A 23,762-nucleotide genomic window follows, 5' to 3' on the forward strand; every position below is an offset into this window, starting at 1 on the left:
TTGGAGAGTCTTGGACGTAATACGGTGCAAATCACAGCATGCTGCGATTTCTCTCGCACGTATAATACAGCCGAGAAAATAATGGATGATGGGAGCTGCCCCATAGATTAACATTGGTCCGAGTGCTATTTTTTTCACATAGCACTCATCCGTATCCTACGGTAGTGTGACTCCGGCCTTGTAGAGAGACTCTGCTCTTCACCTGCCACAAACTCATGGGAGTTGGACTCATGACTTTACTAACCTCACATCAAGCCTCTCACAAAAATGCAAGTACAGTCTTCACTCTATCCACCTTGATGGTCACTCACAATCAGGGCTGTATTTTTAGGTGGTGCTGCCCTAGGAACTGAGAATGAATATTTTTAGGTCTGATTCACCCTTGATTACAGACCCCAAACCAAAGTAGATCTCAGCAATAACCCGAGACTACACGTACAGACACTGAACTCGCTCTGTTCCCGCACTCCTCTTCATTCTATGGCACCTATCACATCAAAAAGTTGTTTGAAGTTATGTCTGGGAGTTGAGGACTGTAGGAAAGCCAAGAAGTGAGTACAGTTTTTTTTATTACTAAAAGTTTTTATTTAGAAAAAAAAATATTTGCAAATCAAATGTAGTCCCCAAAGAAGTTCCCCACACATAAGTACATTAGTATTCTTATGGATCTTAATTATGACTGATTATATAAAGCAGTTTATATAAAACAGAGTACAATCTTTATACTAAAGACAATGTAATAAGGAGGAAGGATGAGGAGTGATCAAAACAAAAGTAATTTGGAGGTAGGTAAAGTAATAAGTCCAAGGATATATGCTGCTGTTGTTACGAATGAAAAGAAGTATGTACACTAGGAATATAAAAAAAAAAATCCAGGGCTGCCAAGAATTTAGATTTAGAATTCCATCGAGTCTGTACGGATGGCATTTTTTTTTTTCATTATACTGGTTACTCTCAACATAACATCCATGTAGAGACGGCTTGACGTAAGGGGGTACATGTGACTCAGGTGAGCCTTTGTAATCACCCATTTAACCCTTAACTTATAAAATCTTACTTTCACCTATTAACCCTCCCCCTTACAAAGAAAAATATGAGACTCTAATTGGATTAAATGGCCACAGCAGCCTTTTATTGAACATTAAATTAGAAACAAATTCAACAATATCCTCCTAGGAGGGATGGTCCTCGAAGCCCCAAAAAAGATAAACTGCAGCTATGCAAATTCCACCTTGGCCTCCAGGTTTAGTCTTACCCCCAGCCGCTATGCACCAACTCAGAGGCAAATAGTAACCAACCCAGTCAAACCAAAATCGATTAACAATCATCACATCCACGGGATTATTTAACCCCTTAGCGACAGAGCCAGTTTGCAACTTAATGACCAGGCCAATTTTTACAATTCTGACCACTGTCCCTTTATGGGGTTATAACTCTGGAACGCTTTAATGGATCCCGCTGATTCAGAGATTGTTTTTTCATGACAAATTGTACTTCATGTTAGTGGTAAAATTTCTTCGATATTTCTTGTGTTTATTTATGAAAAAAATGGAAATATGGCAAAAAATTTGAAAAATTTGCAATTTCAAAACTTTACATTTTTATTCCCTTAAATCAGAGAGATGTGTCACACAAATTTCTTAATAAATAACATTTCCCACATGTCTACTTTACATCACCACAATTTTGGAAGCAAATTTTTTTTTGTTAGGAAGTTATAAGGGTTAAAAGTTGACCAGCGATTTCTCATTTTTACAACAACATTTACAAAACCATTTTTTTTAGGGACCACATCATATTTAAAGTCATTTTGAGGGGTGTACATGACAGAAAATACCCAAAAGTGGCACCATTCTAAAAACTAGACCCCTCAAGGTGCTTAAAACCACATTCAAGAAGTTTATCAACCCTTTAAGTGCTTCACAGGAACTAAAGCAATGTGGAAGGAAAAAATTAACATTTAACTTTTTTTTGCAAAAAATTTACTTCAGAACCAATTTTTTTTATTTTCACAAGTGTTAAAAGAGAAAATCAACCACAAATTTTGTTGTACAATTTCTCCTGAATACGCCGATACCCCATATGTGGGAGTAAACCACTTTTTCTGCACACGGCAGAGCTCAAAAGGGATGGAGCGCCGTTTGACTTTTTCAACGCAGAATTGACTGGAATTGAGATCGGATGCCATGTTGCGTTCGGACAGCCCTTAATGTGCCTAAACAGTGGAAACCTCCAACAAGTAACCCCATTTTGGAAGCTAGACCCAATAAGAAACTTATCTAGATGTGTGGTGAGCACTTTGAACCTTCAAGTGCTTCACAGACGTTTATAACGTAGAGCCGAGAAAATAAAAAATCCATTTTTTTTCCACAAAAATGATATTTTCGCCCCCAAATTTTGATTTTTACAAGGGTAACAGGAGAAATCATACCCCCACAGTTGTTGTGCGATTTTTCCTGAGTACGCCGATACCCCATATGTGGGGTAGAACCACTGGGCGCATGGGAGAGCTCAGAAGGGAAGGAGTGCCATTTTGGAATGCAGACTTTGATGGAATGGTCTGCGGGCGTCATGTTGCGTTTGCAGCGCCCCTGATGGACCTAAACAGTGGAAACCCCCCACAAGTGACCCCATTTTGGAAATTAGACCCCCTAAGGAACTTATCTAGATGTGTGGTGAGCACTTTGAATCCCCAAGCGCTTCACAGAAGTTTATAAACGCAGAGCCGTGAAAATAAAGTCTTTTTTATTTCCACAAAAGTGATTTTTTTTTAGACCCAATTTTTAGACCCCCAAAGTTGGTAAAAAGTGGAAACCACTCAATTCTTGCTCCAACCCTAACCCCAACACACCCCTAACCCTAATCCCAACCCTAACCCTAATTCCAACTCTAATCCCTAATCCTAACCCTAATTCTAACCCTAGCCCTAGCCCAACCCTAACCCTAGCTCAACCCTAACCCTAGTCCTAGCCCTAACCCTAATGGAAAACTGAAAAAAAAATATTTTCTTTATTTCGTTATGTTGGCCTAACTAAGGGGGTGATAATCGGGGGGATTATGTACTATTTTGTTTATTTTGATCACGATGATAGTTTATCATCGTGATCAAAATGAATGAATGGAATCTGCCAGCCGCAGCCTGCAGATTCCCGGCGGGCGCACCGCGCATGCGCCCGCCATTTTCTCCGAATCCAAGATGGCGGCGCCCTCCGGAGGACGCCGGCGGGACGCGGGACCACCGGGAGGGGACCCTGGACCACGGAGAGGTACCGGGGCGGATCGAGGACCCTAGTTCTCTCTCCTCTGATGTGTGATCACATCAGAGGAAAGAGAAATTTAATGCACAATCGCGGCTTTTTTTTTTTTTGCGGTCGCCGTTATAGGGTTTATAACGGCGATCGCAAAAGCAGGGTCGATAAAAACCGACTGATTCATGTTCTCTGGGGTCTCGGCTACCCTCGGCAACTGAGACCCTGGAGAAAATCCGACACTGGGGGCGCTATTCACTTTCTCCACAGCGCCGTGGTTTATGTACACTTAAATACCGCCGTTAAAAGGCGTATCGGCGGTCGCTGAGGGGTTAAACCCCATCCACTTGAAATCACCATGGGGGAGTCCAGGACCACTTGAGATCCCCCCCCCCCTCCAGACCATCCCATGTTTACCGATCCAACGCAGAATCGCCGTATCCTGCGGGAAACCCAACTGACGCCCATCTAGATTAAGCGCTGCACGTAACGCTGTCCCGAACACGAATGAATGTCCCATTATCCAAATAAGCTGCTGACCACAGTCTGAAACAAAAAAGGAAAAAAAAAATTCTTAAACCAAAGAAACCTCACCACACTGCATCCTTAAACCAGATTCGGGTGGATATATGACCTAAACCTTGCTGATTCCCACTGCCCAATCCTCTTCACCACTTACTCCCCTAAACCCCTCCTAGTCACCTCCATGACCGCATCGATCCTAAAAGAATGTCCACCGTGATCCTTCGCCGAGATGCCCCCCAATTCCAAACAATGTTTAAATACCGCAATAAACTGAAAATGTGATTAAAATGAACCGTCTGCATGGATCAAAAAGGGGTTCCACAACACGCCACACCGCTTCATAAAATTACTTACACAAACCACTGGACACAAAGGAGAACCAATGACCCTAAACAACACCACCTTACAACCCTTTCCGCTCACATCCGTTTTGGAAGACTGAATGAATACCACCACTCTGATGCTATAAACATCCAAATCTTCCCTCAACCCTAGAGCCTTCCTTGATTTGGAGGGGCTAACTAATTCTCCCAAACGAAAGGCTCCATAGAAGGCCAAAGCAAATGCCACCTTAAAAAGATCCACCTCCCACTGCGAGGAACACACTCCCAGCAACTGATTACCCAGAACTAATAATACCTCATACGAAACTGGACGTCTCCTATCCACCACTCTCCATCCCTTTCTCCACCCTTTCAAAGTGTGAAGCACCAAAAAAGACTTAGTCACATCCCTAAGACCTCTATGCTTGAAACCAAAAGCAAGATCTGCTAACAACTTATTAAATTTTGACACTGACCAACCCGATTCCCTACAATGGCCCACCAGCAACAGTAATCTGCTCTCGTCCTCCATCACCTCTCCCAAAGATACCCTTCAATCTCCCCATATAACCAGGCCTAACCGTATTGCCTCCATGACCTATCTGACAATGACTTTGTGAACAATTGCCCTACTGCACACAAGGAAGACTCCACAATTCCGCTGGACATTCCATGCCCGATGAATCCGCCTGAGGTGCCAGCTCCCGAAAACATTCCCACTGTAAATGAGAAATGATAATGACAGGATTAAACTCCACTGACCTCACCTCTGCCACAACCCATAAGTTAAAAGATAACCCCAACAAGACCAAACGTTGCAACACTTTCACAACCGCCGGAGATGCCGATGATAATTAATTTATCACTGACACCACCTCTTCCAGCAGACAGGGAAAATAAATCTTCCTATTTCTCACTCTTCCGCCCCACAACGACAGTGCCACCACAATGGGAAACAGATGAAGCAAAACCTGGTTTGACAACAGACCCTGCTCCCTCCAAAAATTGGGCCATTCCGCCACCAACCAACTTCCATGAAAAAACAAGCCAAAACTGCGTCCTTCCACAATATTCATGAGAAAGCCCAAAGTATCAGCATTCACCACTGGCTGAATCCAAATGGATTTACCGTTGTATTTCTCCAAAAAGATGGCCAACACCATAAAATCCTCCCGGAATTCTTTTTTCAATCTAATGATATGTACTGGTGATCTCACTCCCGCTGTCACCAGCAATAACCTTTGACAGAATGCCCAACCTATCAGCATTACTCTGCATGCGAAATTTAGCTTACAAAGATTGTAAATCTCGCAACATTATTTTCTTTGAATCTCTTGCTCTCGATACCTCCTCACACAAAGCGATCATCTTCTCGTCAGGCAATCTACACACCATCGCCAGGGTATCAGTCTTGATCCCCAAAAAACTCAATGCAGTCACCAGCCCCACCGTTTTATCAGCCGCTAGTGGAACCCCAAACTTCTTTGCCAAACTTCCATTGTATGAAACAACAAAGAGCAATCAGAACCCTGTGCCGGACGTATAAACAGGAAGTCATCGAGGTAATGAATATACGAATTCAAGCCCTACACGTCTTTAACAGTCCATTCCAAAAATGGGATGAATGTCTCAAAATAAGCACAAGAAATAGAACAGCCCTTAGGAAGGCAATGATCGACAAAAAATCCTCCTTCCCAAAAACTTCCCAAGAAGTGCAGGCTATCAGGATGCACCGGCAGTAGCTGAAATGCTTCTATGTCGGTTTTGCCAACCAACCAAGCCCCTCTTCCACATAAACACACCCAGTCCATGGCCAAATCAAACGACATATACAGCACTGAACATAACTGGGGATCAATGCCACCTCCATCACGTCCAGTCGAACCAGTGTCACTCCATTTTTCAATGCCGTTGCCCACTCTCTATCTGCCCCCTCTAAAACATTTTGATGCTCCATGCACGCCCTCACAAGCTGAACACTCATGCTTGAATTTGCATTTTGTCCCAAATTTGCACAACCCCTCATTGAATGCGAAACACAGTCCTCTCTGCATAGCCACCGAGTGTCTTGACTGTCCCGAATCCCCAGTGCCCCCTGGAAAGGGCTGACTCTATTGCCCCATCCTAGACGGAACCATAACCCTCATCCAGAGAGCAGTGTCCTTGTGATCCCAACGAATGCTAGGCCGGACTGTGTTCCGCTTCCGAAACTACTCATCGTATAGTAACCAGCCCTGACCCATGTAAACTCCATACGCCTCACCTATAGCGTCCATATAACAAAAAAGGCCAGAACAATTTTCAGGGGCCTTCTCTCCAATTACATTAGCCAAAATGGCAAACGCTTGAAACCAGTTAGAGAAGGTTCTGGGAATTAATCGATACCTCCTCTTCTCCTCATCCTCCTTCCTCGAATCCTCCCTCCTCATCCTGTCTAAATTAAATCGTTCTAAAGACAACAAAGAAAATATCTCGATATAATCCCCTTTCCATATCTTCTCCCTAACTTCTTGCTTCAAATGCACCTCCAACGGCCCTTCGAAACAAACGTAAACTTCTCCTCTTACTGCATCATCCAAACTCACAGTATCCTCTTTCTCTTTTTCACCACCCCCCACTTGAGCTGAGAAGGCCAAATCAACCGAAGGTGCAGTAACACCAGATAAGGCGACATCTCCCTCCGCAGATGTCGACACCCCATCCCTGAAGCCCGCATTGCTAAGAACCCCAGCACCCCCTGATGAACGCCCAAACCCTACAGCTTCCCTAGAATTTCCCAAACCAAGCGGCGGACGGTGATAGCCCTCCCTGGAAACCCCCGGACCCCCAAAACATAGCTAAATCTCTGAGACCATGCATAATTAACCCTAGACCACCGCTAACTCCCCCAGGAAACATATACTTACTCCTATTCACTGTTGAAGCTAACAAAGGGTTACAAGGGAATAAATGGTCACTCTCACCTAGCTGCCCTGGCGCTGTGAACCCAGCAGCCGAAGATCCTGGATCCTGTAGACGGTGTCCTTGTTCTGAACCCCCACTGCGACGATCTTTGGTTGCTTCTGTAGCTCCAGGGTCTCCCCGCACCACAGACAGCCGACTGGTAGCATTCAGTGTGCCAGCCGTCTGTGCAAGGACCCTCAGAGCTGTCGCTGTTGTCATCATAGCTCCGGGTCCAGGGCCAGCCAGCGTCCTGCTGCCCGTGCTGAGAGGCACTGCACATGCCCTGCAGTACTCCATCGATGCCGCTGATGGGGGCGCCCGTCTGCTGCCCCTGAACTGCTGATGACTCCTGCAGCCCTGTGCTGCTTGATCCTGCCGCCTCCTGCACTGCCATCGGCAGCGCGCTCCAGCCTAGGCCAGCCGATTGCCGCCCGCTGTACTCCTGACGCTGAGGGGCCTGATGGTATAGCCCCTGCCTCCTGGCTTCACCCATCACTCTGCGCCAGGCAGGCCCTTGCGCAACACCATCACCTGCCACTCTTGCTCCTGGTACCCAATGTGATGAATCAGACAAGAGGGAGGCCGACACCTCCCCATGCTGCAGGCTCCGCCATGATGAAAGATTCCTCCCAGCTCTGCTGCGAGTCACCGCTAATCTGCGGCCCACATCAATCACCGGAGGGTCCCTGAGGGGTGACCTCGGGGCTTAGGTGCGCCGGAGGCCTGGACCTCTGCGGCCGGTGCCCCTGAGATGAAACCTGGGCAGCTTCCGACACCACCCCTTGAAGCAGGCTGCTCACTGAATCCTGCAGCCATTGAGTGCCCACCGTGTTCCGCAGTCTCTGCAGCAAGGCCTCTACGTCCATGACAAGGTACCTCTGAGCTTCTTGTCCGCAAAGTGGAGGTACGAAAAATGGTTCCCATACAAAATCGCTGATACCCTGTGTCAAGCCCCTACGTCCCACCTCTAACCCATCCTTCCCCCATGACCTACACCCTTTCACCACCTAAGCTCTCCTGATAACCCCTAATTCCACCCAAACATTAAGGCTCACTAAAATTCACACGTTACCCCATCATGCCGGCCTCCCTTGATGGCCAGGGGCCCCGTACGGCCTCTATTGAATGCTTGCTGTCATACAAAAGTATTGTGAGTTTATGAGCTTGGTGAGAAAACCTTGAGGTTTATTAGTTATTAAAAAATCTGATGGGGCTTTGGGGACTGAAATTGCTAAGTATGTAAAAGTATATGGATGAGCAAAATAATACCGATTTTCTATTACACTTTTTATATCTCCACACTGTCCCCCCCATGCTAATCCCTCTCCATATTGTGCCTCCATTTTCATGCTCTATAAATCTATTCTGTGCCCCTTTTCCCACTATGCCGTCATACCACGCTGTCCTCTTCAAAATGGAACCACTTCTAACACTGTCCTCCTACACAATATAATGGTGACCACAGCCACCCATATGGTGTGATATCCACACCAACCCCCCCCATAAATAGTATTATGTCCAAAACAGCCCACATGTATACTATGATGGCCCCACAGCACCCTACACTGCAGTATGGCCCACAAACACCCCAAACAGTATGATATAACTAAAGAAATATATTTAATATTTGCGCTTAGAGTAATCTTTCTCTCTCTCTCTCTCTCTCTCTTTATATATATATATATATATATATAATGGAATCAAACCCGAAAAGAACGCCCAGTTGGCTAATCAGCATACATAGCAGGATGTTGGTCGGATACAAGATAATAGCAGAAGTTCTAGATAATAAGCTATTATAAACTATAGAAAATAAAGGGTTCCGCTGAAATCACTAAACAATAAAGCAAGAAAATAATGGATTACCTTTAAAATGAAATTAAAGTGAAAAAAAATGGAGTGCTTCCCAGAACAAGTCCTGTGGGGGAAGGAATCCCACTGAAGCAAATGGCGATGTCCTACTGTAGTTCAGGAGGTGAGCAGCCAGTTCCAAAAAAAGCAGCAATGATGCTAGGGATATTGGACGCTGTCCCGGCCGGAGACAGACATCCTGCCTGCCATGTACCAACCTTAGCTGGTAGGCTGTGAAGGCACCGCGCGCAGGCTGTAGCCGGCAAGGTGCAGTGAAGCTGGAGGAACTTGCATGACATCACAGTCACGTGATTACTCACGTGACTGGCTAAGGAAAGCGAAGAAGCTAACAAAACTGTCCAACGCATCTTGGAATACACTGATTCCTTCTTCAGGGATGTTCCATGGAGCATAAGCAGCGCTTTTATATCCTGCCTCATTTACTGTCTGGATTTAAACATTAAAAGCAAAAAGCTCAATTTCGCTGTTCAAACCATTAGGCATTAGTGTGTCCATTAGAGATGAGCGACTTTGCCTTTTTTCGGGTCGAGTCGGGTTTCATGAAACCCGATTTTCTCAAAAGTCGGGTCGAACGAATTCGGCCGATTATCGTGAAAAGTCGAAGGCCGACTGAAACACGAAACCCAATGCAAATCAATGGGGAAGCAAAGTTGGCAGGAGTGGAGGACATTAAACACACCTACAGTGCCCATTTGAATGGCAAAAACATCAGTTTTTATTACTGAAGCTTGTCAACCTTAATTTACTTCATAATAATAGTTACGCACTGAAAACTGGGGATTATTTGGCTAAAGTTGTGGAGGGGTAGGGCTGGCTCCAGGTTTTCATGTGCCCTGGGCCAAAGAGCGCCCCTTTAACACATACCACAACTCATGATGCTCTGATACGGTAGAGAAATAGCGGTATAGTACAATGAAAAATACTTCACTTTTTACATCTCATGACTGATATCGATTTTAAATTCTCCAATAGCTCCAAAAACGGACAGTATATTACTCCATACAGTATTATGGGCACCGCATAGTGCGCTATACAGAGTAATGAGGCCCATATATTTCTCCATACAGAATCATTGGTCCCATATAATGTTTGAAACAGTATATGATGACCTCCACATAATGCTACAGTATATGTTGGTCCCCATGGATGAAGCTCCACTGTCTTATGGGCCCAAATAATGCTCCATATATAATGGACCCCATTTCTAATGCTCCAGTGTATAATGGGCCCTGTAAATGCTGCTCCAGTGTCTGATGTCCACCTTTGGAATGCTCCAGTGTATGGTGGGCCCCATATATCATTCTCCAGAGTATAGTGCTCCCCAAAAATTGCTGTCCCAACATTGAAAACAATTAAATAAGTCTCCTCGCTAGGGAATCCCTGTACTAGTCTGGACTCCTCGTCGTCCCCATCTTCCATCTCACTGCACTTGGCTGTTTAGGCAGAGGGCGTACAGACATGATGTCATTGCGCTCTCTGATCAGAATATCACTGTCAGGACACGCGGAAGACGTCATGGCGGTGGAGCAGGGAGAGGTAAGTATTTCAACTTTGCAAGTGCTGTGATCCGGAGCAAGCAGGGGGGCCCACACGTTGGCGACGGCACTCTCACAGGGCCCCTCATAGTACGGCGGTGTGGGGCTGTGTGTCTGACGGCGGATGGGCCCTCCCACCGGCAGAGACACTTTTGCGTACTATGAGGGGCCCTGTGCCAGTGCCGTCGCCCATGAGTATGCCCCCCACCTGCTCAAGGAACCTGCACTTTCATCTGCACCTTCCTATTTGTCACCTTGTAAGGTGGTATAGTATGCGGGAAGGGGAACCTGAGTTTCCTCAGGGTCAGATTCTGGCTGTGTAGAGTGTGAGGGGAATGTAGTGGTCTGGGTCAATGTACCAGCAGAATCATCTAGCAGTGGCTGGGCATCAGTGCATTTGTGGCATCCCCAGGAGTACGGTCGCCACAGTGGCATTACCTTCCTCCTAGGGAGTGTGATGTCATGCTTGGGAGCAACGAAGGATCTCTCTAGCAGTTCAACCAACACACAACACATTTCCCACTCCAGGCCAGCAGGGAGACCTCTGAACCTGACTGCTGAGGAGCTGCTCTCTGTGGTCGGGAGGAGGTAAGTTAGGGCACTCTGTGCAGGGAAGGGGAGCTGGAGGATAAGCAGAGTTAAGGCTCACTCCTAGCTGGAGCACATGGTCCGGATTCCGGTCTCCGAGTTTGTAGAGACACTGACATTCCTGCAGCAGATACCGGAGAAAGTAGCAGCTGTAAATGCTCTGTACCCAACTAAGGCTCGGAGGCCCCAGCATCAACATGTGGGAGCCTGAAGGAAAAGGCTACGGCTGCCTGCCATATGAGAAAGTTCCAAAAGAGAGTCAACAGTGGGAACTTCATTGAACTCAGCACTGCGAGTACCTCAGATAAGCGCTAGAATGGAGGCCACACTACCTATCTGCAGAGAGAGAATTCGAAATTGGCTTCCAGGCTGACGAACTCCTTCTCCATCTGTACTCTGGGTCCTGGACGGCACTTACCAAGTACAGGTAAAGGAATTGCATGACTGTGTCTGTCATCTTTCTCCTGCGCCTGGCGCACGGCTCTGCTACATCCTGCACTGCACACCATCTACCAACTCTTTCATCTGCCCTGCGACTACGGCCCACCTGTGCAGAGCTTCTACATCTTAGCTGCACCACAACATCTGTCCCAGAGAAGCGACACTGCAGCGCTGGTCAATCTAATCAGAAGCCACAGGTGGCGACACGTATCATTCACCTATAAACGTAATTCACCCCTTTGCATGGAAGTCCAGGGCCACGGAACGGGTCGCCACCACCGTGCCACATCCCTGTGAGACACCGGCCCGGTACCGATTAACCCCACTGCCCTGGCTGGCCACCCACATTCCATGTCTGATTCATCTTGGACATGGGAATTCACAATTTGACTTGATAACCCAGGCATGGTATGATAGAAAGAGCTACATGGACTAATGTGAAGTGTGGCCTGCTGCATCATTCACTTTTGGTGGGGGTGAAGGACACAAGGAGAGGGGTTTTTCCTGACCAGGAGCCAGCACTTGAAGACTCAGTGCTTGCATTTTTTGAAACTTCAGAAGAGGAGGGCATATTTGCTGGAGTCTGTTTCGGCAATGTAAGCCAAAACCAGTTCCTCATGCTCCGCCTTTAAAAGCGGTTAACCTACTCCCAGAAAAGGTAGCCTTCCAGGCGTTCTGGAGCCAGACCATGACGCAGGCTCAACACCTCCTGCCTTAGCTGCTATTGTGCTTTTGCCACTACCAGCAGATGCACCACCACCATCAGCACCAGCTAGCCCCCCCACGCCCACGTCCGTGGCGTCTTCCACCAAACTTCAAAATTTTGCAGAAAATAGACCCAAAATAACATTAGATATATGGCACTGTATCAGAAGCGTACAGCTCTATTCAGTCAAAGGATAATTGTCAATCTCCCTATATATTCCATCTGTCACACAGAGACGCTCACAGGCTCAGTATGGATTAGACAAGAATATAAAAATTAGACAAAGTGTACAGTATCATCAGATAGCAGGTATATATAGTATAGATTAAACATTCTAAATCTCCGTAGATATTTGAGGAGGCACACACAGACACTCGCAGGCTCAGTATTGGATTACAACACAATCTAAAAAGCCGTAAAACGGTAATGGATCTCAAGAGTACAGCTGTACAGTGTTGGTGTCATTGTTGTCAATTTCAGTATTTATTTCCACAGTCAGAAAATAACTCTCACTTGGTCAGTTTGGATTAGACCAGAATATAACAAGCAGTAAATGGGTAATGTATCACAAGCGTAGAGCTGTATACAGTGTTGGGGTAATTTTTAAATGCACATCTAAATTGCAGGAGACACTCACACGCTCAGAATGGATCACACCACAATATAACAAGAAGATCCGCAAGAAATAATCACACATGTGGGACAATGTTCCAGGTGTCAATGATACACTTAAGAGTGGTGGGTGGCGGAGGACTTCCAGGCAGAAAGGGTACAGTATTACCAGATACCAGGTATATATAGCATAGTTTAAACATTAACAATGTACTTCTATATATCAGGAGTAGTGTTGAGCCACCCCGCTAGTGTTTTGGTTCGTCGCACAGGAGGCAAGTTCGTCGAATGTTCGTCGAACGTTCGAAGAACACCATCGAACCCATTGAAAACAATGGCAGACAAACACATATAAACTCATAGAAAACAATTACAAAACACCTTTAAAGGTGTCCCAAAGCAGACAAAATGTTCAGAAGACAAAAATAACATATGGAAAAGGGCAACTACATTTAGAAAAGAGGTGGAGGAGTAAAAGGAGGAGGTGGAGGAGACACAGATATAGGCTTGTCATGCCCTTATGAAGTCAAGAAAGGCTGGAATAAAAATGTAAAATACAAACCAAAAAAAAAAAAATTCTGAAATCGAACATGATCATATACCGTCAGACTTCCCACCAATAAATTATGCCAACTGCCGATGGGGCGGCGTTATTCCCACGAACCTCCAAACTGCGTCCATGAAGGCAAAGTGTTTGGTTTCCGGGGGCTGTATGATTGCAAAGCTGAACCTTAAAGGAATGTCCAAAAGGGCACCACCAAGAGTGGAGCCTGTGGCTTAATTGGACTCCACCCGGGAAACCACAACCATACAAGCTACAGAAAAGATGAACAGATTGCAAGCTGTGTCGATTCTGGGTGTGGTGTGGTATGTCCGTATGTAGTTGTGCTAGCGATTTCTCAGCTTTATTCCGTTAATGACCGAGACTCCGGCATGCCCCAGCGGTAAGCGTCAAGCTTACTAGAGGGATACACGAGGCTCTGGCACACGAGATCGAGCAATAACAGGTCTATCATGCCCTTACATGTCCGGGGCTGTGTGCGCACTACACTGAAAGGACCAGCTTTTGTCGCTTACAGGTGCAGCTAACCCGCTGAACACCGTTAGTGATGGGGATCTGGGATTCCAATAATTCCCCGCGAATGATGATTTCCCAGTAAGTGCAGGTCGACCACAATTACAGAATTAGGCCTAACCGGCATTCCTGACAAAATGAAAAAATTACGTGTCCAAACCACAGGTGCTGTAGTTTGCTTAACAGCTCTGCAGCTGTTCTCAGGCCCAGTATGGATTCGACAACATTGTAGAAAGTTGATAAAGGGTACAGTTTCACCGGATAACACGTATATATGTAGCATAGTTTACACATTAAAAACCTATGTCTATAGATCAGGAGGCAGGCTCAGACGGTCTCAGGCCCATTATGGATTAGACGTAATTGGACAAAGGTGAGAAAGGGTAAAGTATCACCGGATTACAGGTATGTATAGCATAGTTTACACATTAAAAACCTATGTCTATAGATCAGGAGGCAGGCTCAGACGGTCTCAGCCCAGTATAGATTAGACGTGATTGGACAAAGGTGAGAAAGGGTACATTATCACTGGATAGCAGGTATATATAGCATAGTTTAAACATTTAAAATCTCCGTGTTCTCAGTATGGATTAGACAACAATCTAAAAAGTAGAAAAAAGGAAATGTTTTTGAAGCGTACACCAGTATACACTTTTCGTGGTATTTTTAAATCTTCATATATATTTCTGTCTCAGTAAGACAAGTCCAGCCTCTACGCAATAGGAAATGAGATGCATGCAATTACTGACATAAAGTCTAGTGATTGCAAAAATCTAGGAATTAATAATCACGGGAAAAACTTCCGTCACAATTCTCAGAGGCGATGCTGACCCTCAATTAATTTGTGTGTGGAGACAGCGAAAACATAACTTTGTGAAGAAAGTGTTGCTGTATCGCAGTACCATTGATCCCATCAGCGTTACTCATCTCTATCAAATTTTTATCACAGGGAGAGATGTAACCATTTTGCTCACTGCCTATCATGATCTGTCACGTAACTTTGGAGTGCAAAAGACAGAAGCCACAGGCCATAGGCGATTCTATGGGATTGGCATGAGAGGGCACATTTAAAAATGTGCGCCGGAATGTCACACGTCTGTGAGTAGGAAAACTGTGAAAGCTGATGATAAACCACCACTGCATGTCATTGTGAGTCGACGTCCATAAGAAATGGAAGCCATTTATCATCTGAAGCTAGAGCCCGGCCAGCGGGACAGGGCATAGCTACGTCTTAACCATCATCTATCAGTTCACCAAATTTGTAGTGGCAGTCCCAGTGAAGGATTTGACAGCCCAGACTACACAGCGGAGGAGCAGGGAGAGGTAAACATTGCAAATGCTGTGGCCCTGCCCAAGCAAGGGGGGCACACTCGTGGGTGTCGGTACTGGCACTGGGCCCCTCATAGTACGGCGGTGTGTCTGACGGCGGTTGTGCACCCCCACCGTCAGACACTTGATTGCACTATGAGGGACCCTGTGCCAGTGCCCACGCCCAAGAGTCGGCCTACCCACCTGTCCAGGACAACAGCACTCGCACGGTTGTGTGCGCTAGGTGGTGACCCCAGCCATGGGGGAGGGGAGGCATCCCAGTTAGGGAGGTTTACAAAATGGCATATGTTGATCTGGGACATTCAGCTGCTGCTAAAGGCGAAATTGGTCAAGTCCGAGGAAGAGGAGGACCAAAGCAAGCCATTTTTCTGGCAACCTATGTGTCATCAGTGTAATGTGGGACAAAATCCTTGGAAACCCATGCATGGTTCATTTTAATGAAGGTTAGATCATCCACATTTTGGGTCGACAGACGGGTCCTTTTTTCTGTCAGGATTGTTCCAGCTGCACTGAAGACTCTTTCTGATAGCACACTTGCAGCTGGGCAAGTAAGCTCCTGTAAGGCATATTGTGCCAATTCAGGCCAGGTGTCCAGTTTAGCGGCCCAATAGTCAAATGGGAATGACGTGTGAGGGAGAACATCGATATGGGACGAGAAGTAGTTTGTAACCATAGTTGACAACTGCTGTCTCCTGTCACTTTCAATCGATGCAGTATTACCAGTCGTGTGAGCAGGACTTGAAAAATCAGTCCACAACATGGTCATGAAACCCCTGTCTCCAACGCCACTTCTGATGCGTGCACCACGAACACCTCTTCCAAGCTGCCCCCGGCCCCTATGGCTCGTGTGAGAACCATCACCGCTGATGTGTGCTGGGAATGCCTCAACCAACCGGTTTACCAGAGTTGCTTGTTTGTTAGCCAATATTAGGTCAAGGTTCTCCTGTGGCATTATGTTTTGGAATTTGCCTTTATAGCGTGGATCCAGGATGCTGGCCAACCAGTAGTTGACATCGTTCATCATTTTGGCAATGCAGGGGTCCCTTTTTAGGATCTGCAAGGCATAATCTGACATGATGAATAAACAAAAGGAAAAAGACGGCACACCAGGGCGCACACACCAAATAGAGATAAAGTGAAAAAAGCTTTATTGTAACAAAAGATGCACACACATGTTAGAAACATTTAAAACACTAAAATCAGTGATAAACTGTGTAGTACATATAACGGACATATGTTGACAATCAAAATAATCTGCATAGACGTCATGGAATGTGGCAAAAATATAACGGTTACAATACAACAGTTTATCACTGATTTTAGTGTTTTAAATGTTTTTAACATGTGTGTGCATCTTTTGTTACAATAAAGCTTTTTTCACTTTATCTCTATTTGGTGTGTGCGCCCTGGTGTGCCGTCTTTTTCCTTTTGTTTATTCATCTTGTCCCTTGGCACACAGGCAGCACCCTGTATATTGGATATTGCATTTATGTGGTGGTTCCCACCTTTTTCTCTGTTCATCGCATAATCTGACATGTGGGCTAATGTTCCCGGTGTCAATGATCCACTGCGAGTGCTGGGTGGAGGAGCACTTTCTGGCAAATCCACATCCCTCCAGTCACGCACTAACCCTGTACCAGACCTTGCCACGCCAACATTTTCTCTTGCCCCATGAGAAGCATCCTCCTCCCCTAAAGAATCATCCCCATCATCATCCTCCTCCTCCTCTTCCTCTTCTTCCTCCACTTCGTCCAGGAGCGGTCCCGGAGCAGACAATGGCTGACTGTCATCAAGGCTTCCCTCCTCCTCTTCCTCCTCATCTACCTCGGCTGCAGACGCCTGCTCCTTAATGTGCATCAAAGTTTGCATGAGCAGACGCATAAGTGGGATGCTCATACTTATGATGGCATCGTCTGCGCTTACCAGCCGTGTGCATTCCTCAAAACACTGAAGGACTTTACAGAGGTCTTTCAGCTTCGACCACTGCACACCTGTCAACTCCATGTCTGCCCTCAAAGTGCCTGCCCGTGTATCCTCCCACAAATGCATTACGGCCTGCCTCTGTTCACACAGCCGCTCAACCATGTGCAGGGTGGAGTTCCACCTTGTTGCAACGTCGATAATTAGACGGTGCTTGGGAAGTGGAGTGTACCGGCGACCGGCGGATGTGCGAGCACAGTCTTCGAACCTTATGGAGCAGGCCTGTTAACTCCGGATAATTATTGAGGAAGCACTGCACCACCAGGTTCAAGGTGTGAGCCAAGCAAGGTATGTGTCTGGGTTTTGAAAGGGCTATGGCTGCCACAAAATTCTGGCCGTTATCACTAACTACCTTGCCTGCCTCAAGTTGTAGACTGTCTAGCCATGACTCAGTTTGTGACTGAAAGTAGTCGGCCAGTACCGCCGCGGTGTGTCTGTCGCCCAAACACATCATCTGCAACACAGCCTGCTGATGCTTTACACTAGCTGATCGATAGGGGGACACCTCGTGTGCAACACTGGCAGCTGCGGATGGAGTGCTCGTGCGACTGCGCTCTGTGGACGAGCTTTCGATTCTGGAGGAGGAGGGTCGAACGCCTACAGCCAACTGTTTCCTATACCGTGGGCTAGGCAGCACTGTCCCACCACCGATGTCCCCTGTGAACTCTGCATCCACCACATTAACCCAGTGTGCAGTGATGGACACGTAACGGCCCTGGCCATGCCTACTGGACCATGCATCAGTTGTGTGGTGCACCTTTCCACTCACTGATTGCTTGAGTGCATAGACAATGCGGTCTTTCACATGAAGGTGGAGGGCTGGGATGGCTTTGCGAGAAAAGAAGTGGCGACTGGGTAGGTCATAGCGTGGTATTGCGTAGGCCATGAGTTCGCAGAAAGCTGCGCTTTCAACCAACCGGTAGGGCATCATCTCTAAAGAGATTAGTTTGGCAATGTGGGCATTCAAACCCAGTGTACGCGGATGAGAGGATGAGTACTTTCTTGTCCTACTCAGTCTCTGGTAAGGTGAGTTGGACTTGAGAGCTGCATATGGTGGAACTAGCAGTGGACATCGCGGACTGAGAGAGGGTTGATGATGGTGATGGAGTTGGTGTTCTTTCTGATGGCCTAGATTCAGTCTTTCATTGATATAACATTGTAATTCCCTGACTGCTTTGGCCTTGCGACGACACCTCAACATTTGCTGCTGGTGGTGTGCTAACCGGTGGGCTTACAGTGGGGGAAACAATGTAGCGTTCCTGGCTATCTTCTTTGGGAGCAGTTGCACATGTCAGATTCATCTTGGACACGGGAATTCATGATTTGACTTGATAACCCAGGCATGGTATGAGAAAAGAGCTCCATGGAGTAATCTGTAGTGTGACCTGCCGCATCCTTCACTTTTGGTAGGGGTGAGGGACACAAGGAAAGGTGTTGTTCCTGACCAGGAGCCTTCACTGACGACGCAGTGCTTATATTTTTTGAAACTTCAGAAGAGGAGGCGATAGAGCTGGAGGCTGTGTCAGCAATGTAAGCCAAAACTTGTTCCTGAAGCTCCAGCCTTAAAAGCGGTTTACCTACTGCCAGAAAAGGGAGCCTGCTGAACTATTGTCTCAGGCCCAGTAGAGATTACACCGCAATGTGACAGTCAGAAATTGGCTGGTGTATAAGAAGGCAGAAGCTGTATATAGTATTGGTGAGAATTTGAATCTCACTGTAGATTGGAGGACGCTGAACTATTGTCTCAGGCCTAGTAGAGATTACACCACAATGTGACAGGCAGAAATTGCCTAGTATTTGACTAACTACAAGGTGTATATAGAATTGGGCAGAATTGGAATCTCCCTAGAGTGTAGGTCTGTAAGAACGGACAAACTCCTCGGCTTTTTCTTACAGAGTCACACACAGTTAGCTTCAATTTGGCCGCTGAACTATTGTCTCTGGCCCAGGACAGATTACTCCGCAATGTGACAGGCAGAAATTGCCTAGTGTATGACTAACTACACGGTGTATATAGAATTGGGCAGAATTGGAATCTCCCTAGGGTGTAGGTCTGTAAGAATGGACAAACTCCTCGGCTTTTCCTTACAGAGTCACACACAGCTTCAATTTGGCCATGATAACAGCCGGTACACGGTACTGTGTGAGGAGCGTACACCACTGTACGGTGTGTGAAAAAATGAACGCTCAGTAACTCACCAGGACAAAACAATACAATTTGAATTGCTTTGAAAAAAGCAGTTTGCTCAGCAGTGTGAAAACAGCAATGCAGCTATCAGGGAGCCTTAAAAGGCAGCCTAATAACCAACAGAGCTGATGCACCAAAATATAGCCTCCCCTTGCACTGCACAGTAACTGGTGTGTTGTACAGGCAAAATCGCTAGCAGCAGAAGTAGTTTTTGGTATCTTCTTCCCTGCCTAACGCTCTCCCTACAGAAGCAGCAGCAGCAGCAGCTCTCCCTATTCTGAGATCAGCATAAGTAACATGGCAGGCAGCGTGCACGCCCTTTTATACCCCCTGTGACGCCACACAAAGCAAGCCAATCACTTGCATGCCCTTCACAAACATGGTGGTAACCGCTGCCTATGTCATCACGTTGCCCACAGTGTCCGTTCTTCCTGATTGGCTGAAAAAGGGTGCAAAAGCATCTTTTGAAACGCGACTTTGGCAAAAGTCGGAGACTTTTTAATTTTTTCGACCTGTTTCGCTCAACTCTATTGTCCATCTCAAAAATCCATTTACTTTCTTCTTTTGACATCTGATGGATGAAGTTCCCTTTCCTCCAACTCCTTTTAACCACTTTGATGCCAGTCACTTTGATATCTTTAATCGAGCCTCCATGATGGATTAAAAAGTGGTTTGAAAGAGGATGACCAGTGAATTTATTTCCAGTTTTGCGCATATGCTCCCCTATTCTTATGTGCATTGGACGTATATTGCGACCAATGTATAGTTTTCCACAGGGGCATGTGATACCATAGATTACCCCCTTAGTATCATGTTATAAAATCCTTAGTTTTAACCTCCAAGGATTTATTGGCAATAAAAAATAGTTTTTTTTTAACCTAATTTTTTGCAAGGTCCACATCTCTTACATGGAAAAAAAACATTTGGGAGTGTTTGTGAGTGAACAGTGTTTGCCAATATAGGTTTAGAAATGGAAGGGGCTATAATATTGCCCAAATTGTTGGCCTTTCTAAAAATAAATCTAGGATAGGTTGGTATTAATTCCCCAATCACTTTATCATTCTTCAGAATATACAATTTTTTTAAGGATTTTAGTATTTGCATTGTATTGCGTGATAATGGGAATATCTTCCATAATGGAGCACTTATTATTTCTCTCTTGGTGTATGAATAATTGTTCTCTCGGTATCTCACTTACAGTTTTCTTAATTTCATGCAAGGAATCAATGTCATACCCTTTACGACAAAACTTGTAAGTCAGGGCCTCCGCCTCCCTGTTAACGTCCTGTATTTTAGAACAATTTCTATGAGCTCTAATTTGTTGGCTCTTAGGGACATTCAGAAGCCAACTGGGAAGGTGGCAACTGTCCAGGGAGATGTTGTTAGAATCTGTTGGTTTATGATATACTTGAGTTTCTATATGATTATTTTCTATAAAAAATGTTAAATCTAAAAAATTAATTTCTTTAGGACTGGTGGTAGCAGTAAATTTTAAAAAATATTGGTTTTTATTTAATTCATTAAAAAATTTCTCTAGTAAAATACGTCCACCAGACCATATAAAAACAACATAATCTATGAAACGCTGCCATAGCACCAGGTTCGCCCGTAGGGAACCCCCAGGGTAGATTGTCTCCTGGACAAAAGCACAGCCCCTCATTTTATGCCCCCTTCACAGCCCCTCAGTATATTCCCCCAAGCTGCACAGCTCCTCAATTGTCCCCCCTTCTTCCCAGCCACTCATTTCCCCCCTCTGCACAGCCCCTCAGCTTATTCCCCCATCTACAAAGCCCATCAGTTTATTCCCACATCTGCACAGCACTTCTGTTTATTTTATTCCCCCTCCTCTGCATAGCCCCTAATTTAATTTCCTCTTCTGCACAGCCCCTCAGTTTACTCCCCCATCAGCACAGCCTCTCATTATTACCCTCATCAGCACAGATCCTCAGTTTATTAACCCTATCTCCTCAACCCCTGTTCTTTGCCTGTTTGTAGCAGAGTCGATCAGAGAAGTGCAGCTTCTAGTCTCCCATGGAGACTATTGAAGTATGCAAAAAGTAAAAAATAATGTTTTAAAAAATAAAAGATCAAATAACCCCCCTTTCGCCCCATTCAAAATAAAAAAAAAAAATTCAAACATGCACATATTTAGAATTGCCACATTCAGAATTTCTTGATCTATCAATATAAAAAAAGAATTAACCCAATCACTAACTGGCATAACGAGAAAAAAATTCAAAAGGCCAGGATTTTTTGGTTGCTGCAACATTGCATTAAAATGCAATAATGGGCAATCAAAAGATCTTATCTGCATCAAAATGGTATCATTAACGTCAGCTCGACGTGCAAAAAATAAGCCCTCACCAAACCCGAAATCACAAAAAAATGGAGATGCTATGGGTATCGGAAAGTGACATATTTTTTTAACAAACTTTGGAATTTTTTTTCACCACTTAAATTAAAAGGAACCTAGACCTGTTTGGTGTCTATGAACTCTTAATGACCTGGAAAATCACAATGTCAGGTTAGTTTTAGGATTTAGGTAACATGGTGAAAAAAAACCCAAAAAGCAAGTGTGGGATTGCACTTTGTTTGCTATTTCACCGCACTTTGAATTTTTTCCCCCATTTTAGAGTACAAAACATGCTAAAATACAATGGTGTCGTTCAAACGTGCAGCTTGTCTTTCAAAAAACAAGCTCTCACATGGCCATTTTTACCAAAAAGTAAAAAGGTTATGGCTCTGGGAAGAAGGGGAGCAAAAAATGGAAATGCAAAACCAAAAATAGGTTTGGTCGTTAAGGGGTTAAATAAAAAAAAAGCTCATACTCACATAATCCAGGCTCCTTGTCCACCATTTCCTCTTCTGTGAAGTACAGCAGTGAACGATGAACGGTGCAATGACATCACTCCATATTGCCGCCCGATGTCCCCTGCTTGCACCTTCTCCAACAAGGTGCAGGCCGGAAGTGGCTTGCGTCTTGATGGAGTTTCCGGCAGAGAGGGAAGATGACAGCTCCTCTACTCCTGTCCCGGGTGGCACACACAGCAATTTTATTTGCGTCTGATAGACGCAAATACAATTGAGTGAGAGGAGGCAGCAACAGCCGGGTCGCAGTACAAAGAGAGGGATGACCGGTGCCAGTGACATCGCTCACCTTCCCACCTGGACCCTAGCCTTCACTGTGCTTTTTTTTTTTTTTTTAAGTGCACCATCTTCAGGTAGCCAGGAGGTAGCACCCCAGGGAGTTGTCTACTCTGCCTAGCCCTTGCTCCAGCCCTGTTTAACATTGATCTCTAATTAAGCAATTATTTTCTGTCTGAGTTTAGTCTGTTGAAGAAACTGACATCAGTTTAACGGCACTCAGACCAATGTTAATCAATAGGGCGGTTCAATTGACAGTTTTTTTTACGTGGACTGGATGTTCGTGTGAAAAATAAAATTGCAGTATGCACCGTTCTATTTAGTAATTCAGATGAGATTCACCTATCCAAGTCTATTCAAGTCTATGGGTGAGAAAAAAAATCTGATTTTTACAGATACATTGCAGGACTTTACACAGGAATCTATTTTATTTACTCAATAAGAATGAATACCATGTGGATATAATAACAGACTTACAGATTGCATATGGATTACAAGACAGATGGACAGATGACAAATTGTTTGTGATTTTCAAATGCAATTTCTGAAATATACAACTCTGCGTCCCATAAAGACTAATTTCAAAAAATAAAGAGGATATTCATCCATATAAAATAGTACATTTTGAGAACTCAGAGATGCTTAATCTGAAGAACACTGACTTGTTCTGTTTTCTCTGCTCTATGTAGAACCAGTAAGGGTATGTTTCCATGGTCAGGAAACGCTGCGTGTTTGACTCTGCGTACAGATGTTACAGCATAGTGGAGGGGATTTCATGAAATCCCATCTCCACTATGCATTAAAAGACCAAGGCAGCAGACCAACGTAAATGGACATGCGGTGCGTCTTTTCAGAACACAGCATGTCTGTTTACAATGAGGCAACGCTCCATTGCCGTACTGTAAATTTCCCATAGACAATCATTAGATGCGATAAAACCGCATCTAATGATTAGTCACATGTGTAATAACTGCGTAAACTCAGCTTACTACGCATGTCTACTAATTAACCTAAGGTCTTACCTGTCCCGCCGCCGTAAGTCCGCATCCACTGCAGTTCTTGCAATAAAGGTGTGGTGCCCCTGAGGCTTCAGTCGCCACAGAGGTACTGCACCTTCTCCTAAGGTGTAGTGCCCCACCATCCAGGTAAGGTGGGAATTCCTGACCACGCTCCACACCTGCTTTCCACACACAGGATAGTTCAGTGGGGCCACCTAACAGTTTCAGGCTGGGGGTTAGCAGAGCACCCCTCGT

General features: G+C 45.3%; 1 protein-coding gene and 1 long non-coding RNA gene across 4 annotated transcripts in view; one reads left to right on the forward strand and one right to left on the reverse strand.

Moving 5' to 3' along the window:
* The window catches only part of LOC141098158 (uncharacterized), a 143,183-nt gene extending 135,214 nt beyond the window's left edge, over positions 1–7,969 (reverse strand). The window contains exon 1 of the long non-coding RNA XR_012234164.1: positions 7,060–7,969. This is a non-coding gene — a long non-coding RNA (uncharacterized lncRNA). The remainder of the gene's footprint in view (positions 1–7,059) is intronic.
* Positions 1–23,762, forward strand: part of IPCEF1 (interaction protein for cytohesin exchange factors 1) — a 575,254-nt gene that overhangs the window by 399,022 nt on the left and 152,470 nt on the right. The window lies entirely within an intron of this gene.

Source organism: Dendrobates tinctorius, unplaced genomic scaffold (genome assembly GCF_039654945.1).
Source record: "Dendrobates tinctorius isolate UK_male_01 unplaced genomic scaffold, ASM3965494v1 ptg000087l, whole genome shotgun sequence".
In the NCBI taxonomy this organism is placed as follows: Eukaryota; Metazoa; Chordata; class Amphibia; order Anura; family Dendrobatidae; genus Dendrobates; species Dendrobates tinctorius.